At 41.3% G+C, this 8008-nt stretch overlaps 1 protein-coding gene across 1 annotated transcript in view; it reads left to right on the top strand.

Annotated features, from left to right (window-relative positions):
• Positions 1–722: 722 nt before the first annotated feature.
• CALCR (calcitonin receptor) overlaps positions 723–8008 on the top strand; it is a 155173-nt gene continuing 147887 nt past the window's right edge. Inside the window, exon 1 of the mRNA XM_025873351.2 lies at positions 723–928. The gene's annotated coding sequence lies outside the window, so the exon portion shown is untranslated. The remainder of the gene's footprint in view (positions 929–8008) is intronic.

Below are 8008 nucleotides of genomic sequence, written 5' to 3'. Positions count from 1 at the left end.
GAAACTCACCTCCCTTCGGAATTTGCATCCTCCGGGGAAGGGACAGGGCTCCCAGAAAGCTGCCTCCGGGGACTGGCTACGAATCTCCCATCCCAGACTGTCGCCCCCCCCCCATTCCTCCCTACCCAAGGTCTAACAAGAGTCCCTCTCCCGCTCCCCGTGTTTACGCCGCGTTTTAGTCTCCGGACTCGGGGGGTGATCCCCAGCCGGGACCCGAGCAGGGCAGCTGCCGCGGGCGTAGCCCCACTTGCGGGCCGGGGCTAGAGGGGCTGGCACCCAGGCGCTCAGAGCTCTCCTGCTCGCCCCTCCCTCTCCAGGGACCGGAGGGGGCTGGCGGGGGCGGGAGGGCTCGGGGGCGGGGGGCTGGCGCTCATCAATTCCGCTGCCACCTCCTCTGCAGCCTGGGGGGAGGCGGCCGGGGGTGGGGCGGGAGCGCGGGCGAGGATTAAGACTCTTAAGTCAGGAGAAGTTTGCGCACAGCTCACAGCTGGGCGAGGGAAGGAAGGCGCCCGGAAGGTGAGCCTCGTGGACTTTGGGGAGGTGGAAATAACGCATGGGGAAAAAGCAGTTACCTTTTAGCCTATAATACAAGCTGGTTCTAGGTTTAAACCATCACTTAAAGCAGAAGTAAAGTGTCAGGAAATCGGGAGGGGGGCAGGAGAGGGAGGGCTCTGGACTAACGCAGTTTGCTCTCACGTCAAACTAGGAAAGCCAGCCCCCCCAGACACTGGGTGGGCTGCGCCGCGCGGCTCGCGGACCTCCCTGGGTTGGAGAGGTGCGCACCGTCTGCACCTCACCCTGCAGCTGGCATCTCCTGCTCAGGAGATGGGCGCTGTCGCTTGAGTTCCTGAGTCTCTGGAGCCATCACCTGCGAATGTCCTTCGCTTCTACTTGAGCTGTGCCCAGCCGTCCTGTGAGACTATTCCAGGTAAGGAGGGTCTGGGAATGAGCGGAACTTAAAGCTTTGGGATGTTCCCCGGGATGGTTAACAGTGGAGGGGCGCAAAATACCTTGTTGTGTTGATTGCACAACTGGAGTTGGATTGTGGTGCTTGAGGTTCAGATGTAGGGTCAGCTGAGTCTCAGTCGCCTCACTTTACCCTTGATTAGAGAAAAGAGAGTTGTCCTGGGAAGGTGCTACAGCTTAGGATTTCATATTGAAGACTCCTGATTTTTTGTGACTTTCTCTATGTTGCTAATATCAGTTTTCTCTCAAAAGTTTTGTTTTCCAACTTATTGGGTATGAAAATTACGGGGCTGAGAGTTGTGGATTTTTTCCAAGAGGTGCTTATTAGCTAACAAACAGATAATATCGGCATCTACGTGATGTGTCATGGTTGTTCTGGATGTTGGAAGTGAGTACAGTGGTGAATGGCGTTGCTTGTTAAGTCATGTCTTACAGAGAATTATTTTTCCAACAATCATTTATGCATAGCAGCCATTCTTCACACCTATTAGGAAAAATATGTTGTGTGCGTAGTTTCCAAAAGGGTACTCTTTTTTCATGATGCTCTTTCCAAGCCTGGGTGCAAGACATCAGGAAAAGCTCTAACAAATTAATTCTTCTTCCGGAGAACAAGTCATTCTCCTTGAGGTGCAAGGAAATCCAATCAAAGTCAAAAATCAAGAATCCAGTTAGATTTTTAACCCATTGTTCAGGCTTTCCTTCGCAAATCTACCTAAGTTCTATCTGAAAGCTTTACCTAACATTATATGGTATACGCAAGCCTAGAAGGCAGGGTTCCATTTGCCGATCTTCAGGAGACCCCCAACGATTTGGTGGCTCTAGTTAGCCTAAACCAAGACATCTGTTCAAGGCTATTTGTTGAAAATATTGGGTGATGGAGAGTGAAATGTTCAAAAGAAATCAAAGTGTGACCATGTATTTACTGAAACTAATCTTTAAACAGCAGAGTGTCCCAGTTTGAGTGTGTCTTAAATGATAAGAAAAAGTAAATATTTTATACATTTGGGCCACTTTGACTTACCAGTAAAGACAAAGTAGGAATGCTTTTTAGTACTGGGGGATTTATAATAGCATGTTGCTAGCCTACTATGTGTTCAGTTAAAGAACTCAGCTTTTAAAAGTGGAAATTGCTGGTTTTCTACACTAGCATGATGAAGGGAACTAAGGTGATTGGATTTACAAACATCTTTGCAGTTTAAGTCAGTATTCTCAGTGGGTACTCCTTTCTACTCAATATTTTAACATAGCCGAAAACATCCGTCAGCTGGGATTTGTTTTGGTTCAATGCCTCTAATCTACAGTTAATTTTAGGAACTATAGCCACAAGAATAATATTCAGTCATATTGTAAAATGCTCTAAGATTATTTATTGACCACACCAATACACTGAGTAAACATGAAATCCTTATTATAAGTTATTCACAAGAACATATAAATAATCTTAGAGTTGTATTGTTTTCATGATGCTTGGAGTTGAAGAAAATTAGCTGATATAAATACGGCTTCTGTTTACCATTTTGTTATGTTTTTGAATTCCAGATAATGAGTGATGATGGCTGGATAAAGGAGCATTTGCCTCAGTCAGTTAAAGAGATGGAGCTAAATCTTAGTTAGCACAGTATGTTGTAGCAACTCTGTTCTTGGTGAACTTCTTAGACTCTTTAAATGTGGACATGAATGAAGATATTATCTAACTGTTGGTTTTTATTACAGTAAAAATAAATTGGAAGTAGGAGATGTGATATTTTCAATGATAAGCTAAACCAGTGTTCTCAACTCAGGCTGCAAATTAGAATCAATGGGAGAGCTTTCAAAAAAATAAGTCTATCCAGACCCTTCCCCAAACCAGTTAAATCAGAATATCTGAGGAAGGGGGCCCACATGTTTATTTTTATTTTTGTTTACATGCTTTAATGTGCAGCCATGATTTGGAACCATTGATTGAGATGGTTCCCATCGGATTTGGTAGAGCCTGTTAATTTTGGGGGGTCTTGGTGAAAATAAATGCCATATGTTCTACTGTAGGTCTAATCTTTTTTTCTTAAAAAAATATATATCTAATTTGATTTCCCAATTAGAAGAAAAAGAGGTTTATTTTCCCTGATGGTAGATGTTTAAACCATAATAGCTTCCGGGAAAAACATTTTTTTTTTCCTCCAGAAAGCAAGCTATTGAGTTTGAAGCTTACCTGACCATCCAGAAAATGCTTCAGTAAATTAGCTCTAGCTTTAAGAGATGTTGGAAATAATGCTTTATAAAACATAGAATTTGATTTCATTTTTTCTAAGACCCGAATGATGTGTAATGTGTAAATATGTACCCTTTTGAAGGATAGGAGGAAAATACTACCATTCTCTTTGGCACACCAACTAACGTATCCTGGATGTCAACTATGTTCTAGCATTTTCACATAAATTATTTTATTTAAGGCTCACAATAGCTTTGTGAGGTACCGGCTATTATTTTGATTTTACATTTGAGGAAATTAAGGACCCATTAGGTTAATGAACTTGCTCAAAGCCACAGACCAAATAAATTTAGCATGTATTTGAACCCGGGTCTTCTTATACTGTTATAAAATATGCACTTATATACATTTTTTAAATTTAAAGGTGGCATTTTTTTAAAAGCAGTATTGGTTAAGAGCACAGATTCTAGAATGGCTCTGCTTGTTTTTTAAGCCTGGCTCCATCATTTTCTAGGAAGCTGTATGATTTGGGGCAAGTAATCCAACCTCCCTGTGCCTTAATTCCCTTCGTAAAAGGAGGTTTCTCTAATGAGAATTAAATGAGTTAATATTTGCAAGTCACCGTGGGTAGGTGCCTGGTGCATAGTAAGTTCCATGTAAGTGTTATATTTTTAAAATGCCATTCATTAAAAATATTTTTTATTGTTTATTATATGCCACGCATTGCATTAAGCCTGAAGATAACATAAACAAATAAGTCATGCCCCTACACTCAAGGATTTTGTGTCTAATAGAGAATGACCAATACATAAATAATTGTTCCACTCTGGTGTGAGATTTTCTTCCAGTTTAATTATAATCAAAAGCATTATTTTGTGTGACAACTGTGTGCTTTTCAATGTTAATATGATCTTTCAGGGCTCCATATAATGAGTATTATGAAACCAATTGATATGTTGTATTGTCACGATGGTATTCATTTGTTTTCAATTCTATCAAAATACAGGAACCACAACAGTAATGAACATCCGTTTCTGGTTTTACTTTATCAGTTTAGAAAACTGGTAATATGGAAAGGTTTGGGGTCTCTAGAATTTTATTTTAGAGGTTAACAATTTAGAGGCAAAGAATTGGTAGAAAATGTCCTCGGAACCCATTCCTCAATACTTCTAAGTGCCATTTTCTTGAATTGATTTTCTGAAAAGAATGTTATCTGATTGGAATGTAGTTTGGGGTTCTTGGGGGGTTGTTTTGTTTTGTTTTTGGAAAATCATTTTAGGGTAGGAAATGTTGATCAAGGAGTCCAGTGAAAGGTCTCTAACACCAGGCTGGCTCGGCAAGAGTATTTCACTGGAGCTGGCTATGCTTTTCTTACCACTGTGCCTCGGGCTTCATGCCCCTGCCCTGTGCTGCATGATACCTCCAGGGCACCTGTGAATACCTGCGGTCTAAGAGTCTGTCTTTGTTCAAATGAAAAGCCTCTCTTTATTAAAAATAGTATATAAATTGGTATTCTTTGTCAAAGAAGAACACAATACTCTAAACCTAAGGCGTTATTTCTCAAAGAAATAGAGTACCTAGCTCGGTGAAATATTTTCTGTTTTTGCAATCAGTATTTAACCATTCTATCTCATTGAAATTTCTGTTTGCAAATGTCTGTCTGTCTTCTCTTCTTATCAAGTCTCAAGGCTATTCCCGGTTTTTCCCATGGATGCTGCATTTTTCTTCCTCCTCCTTTCACTGCCATCCCTTTATTTTGATCTTATTATTTTTAACAAAATAATTAGATATTCTCTTAATATTTGGTCACATTCAGCCTCTGTGACGCATTCAGTGCTACACAACACAGTCCGACTTATTTTCTATTCTAAGCTCCCATTTTGTCACCCTTGACTCATAACTATTCAGTAATTGCTGAGGGACCATAAGACTTAGAACCCCCCTCTTTAGCCTGACATTTAAGATGTTTCACGATATAATTCCATTTTATCTTTCCCATCCAAGTCAAGTGGGAAACCACAACAACTCCCTGATTCCTGTTTGAAGCCATAATGACGCTGCAAAAATTGACTTCAGGTTTGGAGTCCATCCTTCACTTTCAACCATTGTGCCCTTGCCTGTCAACCTCAGTTTATATTCTATTGCCTCAGAATTGAGGTGGGTAGTGGGGGGAGCCCTTTCCATCCGTGGTTCAGTGGTGAAGCTGCGTTGCTTTGATTTTTGCTTCTTCCCACAGCTCTAGTCCCCCTCCCTGCCTTCTCCTTGTCTGCTAGTTCAAAATTCAGCATTTCAAATCTTACCTTCCTCCATCCTGCAGAATGTCTTACTCATTCTCCCGTAACACATCCAACAAATTTCCATCCTTAGAGCTTTGTTCGTACTTTTAAGCTCAGTGCATATTTACTAAATGCTTATTATGTCCTAGTCAGGGGATATTGTGACAAGTTACAGTTCCTGGCTTCCTGGGGACTGCAGGACACAGACAGACCAAGAGACAGTTACACAACCGTGTGGTAAGTACACCAATAAAGAAATGTCATGAATGTTCTGGAAGTAGGGAGGAACAGCACCCAGAGGGGCATCTGGGAAGCTTTCTGAGGGAGGTTGACCCTAACGGGGACATGATTCGGCATTGATATAACAAGGCAGAATGAGCCGAATAAGGAGGGGAGGAGATGAAGTGTGTTAGAGGCAGGACATGAGACTCTAAAAAGTCCTGGAGGTTTGAAACAACATGGTGATTTTGGGAAACCATGGGCATTTGGGCTGGTGCTGGTGAGGTCAGCAGGGCACGGGTCACCAAGAGGCTCACGAACCTGTCTCGCTTGAGGATTTGCATTTTATCATGAAGACAGTGGGGCTTCTTGAAGGAGTTAAAGTAGGGGACTGAAATAATCAGATCTGCCGTTCTGGTAGATCACTGCAGTAGGAAGATGGGAGGGATATTAGATTGAAAGAGCAATGGATACAAATTAACTGGAAGCCCGGAGCCTTATTGCACTAACAGAGGGGAGAAACAGTTAGGGTCACCTTGTGGGAGATAGAAAAGGAAAGAAAACAATCAGGAGATTATTGTTAGGGATAGCTTTGGTGGAAGTGGGTAAGTGATAGAAATTGGAGGTGGCATGAATGAGGGAAATAGCCGATAGTATGATCAATTCTAGGTTTCATTCACAAATAATAGGAGAGATGGACATCATTCACATGGACAAGGAGTATTTTAGGGACAGAAGGTAAAGAATTTAATTTGGAACGGGATGCATTCAACTTATTCATGTATGATGTGCAGTAAAAGTAGATACAAAAATTTGTGGCTGGAGACAGAATTCTGTATTAGAGATATGGATGTGGGAGGCATAAGTCTGTCTCTCTATTTCAGCCGATGGTATAAGAATGGAAGATTTCACCGTTGGAGAAGTAAAAACTGAAAAAGAAAAAGGAAGGGCGGGGGGAAACAAAGCCAGGAACTTTTTAAAAAAAGAAAAACATCTAAGACAGAGTCCCAGGAACACCAGTTTTGTTTTGTTTTGTTTTGTTTTAAGGGACAAGAGTCTGCAAAAAAGATGGAGATAAAAGGCTAGATGAAAGGAAGAAACACAGGAGCAAGCGGTTTTGTGGAAGCCAAGGAGGAAAAAAAAGTGGGCACCTAAGCAGGACGTCACAAGTAAATCAAGTGGGATAAGAAGTGAGAGATTGCAGTTGGATTGAATTAAGAGCAATTTCAGTAGTGGGTTGAGGAATAAAGGAGAAGGGAGGAAACGGAGACACTGAGTGTCCACAATAATTTCAGTCACTTTGACATGGACTCTTTACTTTATCTCCCTTCTTTGAAATTTTACAGTCCGCTAGAGCTTAACTTAAATGCTGCTTCCTTCTTTTAGCCTTACCTGGATGGTCAGTGACCACCCCCCGCCCCCACAAGATGTAGTATCACATCCTGAGATCTCTTTCCTTAGAGCTTCTAGTGGTACCATGCATGCACACCTCTGTGTGTGTGTGTGAGTGTGTGTGTGTGTGTGTGTGTGTATAAAGTATTCTTCCCTTTTGTCATTCATTCATTGAAATAAACTCTCTTAATCTCTTTAATATAATAGTGTACTGGGGGGAAAAGATGGGTTTCATAAACCCCTACCTTCCGGGATTACAATATAGAAATCCCAGTATGTCAACATCCAAATATTTCTTAGAATGTTTGTTCAATTTCTGTTGCATGGGTGAATTTTTCAGGGAAAAATATTACCTTTGAATCACAAATTATACTGTTTTATACTTGTCTTCTGGCACTTTATTCTCCCTTTTCTGTTGTAGAGATCTGCTGGTTTTTCTTCTTTCCTTACTAGATTAAAAAGGACAGAGCCATCCTCTTACCCGTATTCCACAGCAAATAGAGGAGACTTTCTCTTCTCTCAGTGAAACGAGTTAAACTTACCTAAATGTTGCCCTAGATATGGTGCTTTTTTTTTCCTGAAATTATTTTTGTCACATTAAGCCTTAAATTTTTCCTCTTTTAAGGTATCAACTAGCTGTTAATCCAGAGATTTCAGCCCCGTCTCTCTGGCATCCTCCAAATCAGTAACCCATCCACATTTCTCACCCTGGTACTGTTATTTCCGGCTTGAGTCGGTGTTGACTTGAAGAGCCATCCGTTTTCTTCAGCAAGCCTTACCTGGATGGTCAGTGACCACCCCCTCCCCCGCCCCCAGGCAAGATGTAATATCACGTATTACATTAAATTAAATATCACATATTACATTAAAACATAGCTTACATATTCAGAACATTGTATTCATCTTAAGCATGCAGATCTGTTTTCCAACTGCCCCCCTTACACTTTCTTAGGCACAAAGTATATAC

The sequence above is a fragment of the Callorhinus ursinus genome, unplaced genomic scaffold (assembly GCF_003265705.2).
Source record: "Callorhinus ursinus isolate GAN/ISIS: 27379988/994484 unplaced genomic scaffold, GSC_fseal_2.0 scaffold12, whole genome shotgun sequence".
Classification (NCBI taxonomy): Eukaryota; Metazoa; Chordata; class Mammalia; order Carnivora; family Otariidae; genus Callorhinus; species Callorhinus ursinus.
This window is presented reverse-complemented; position numbering and strand designations above follow the sequence as displayed.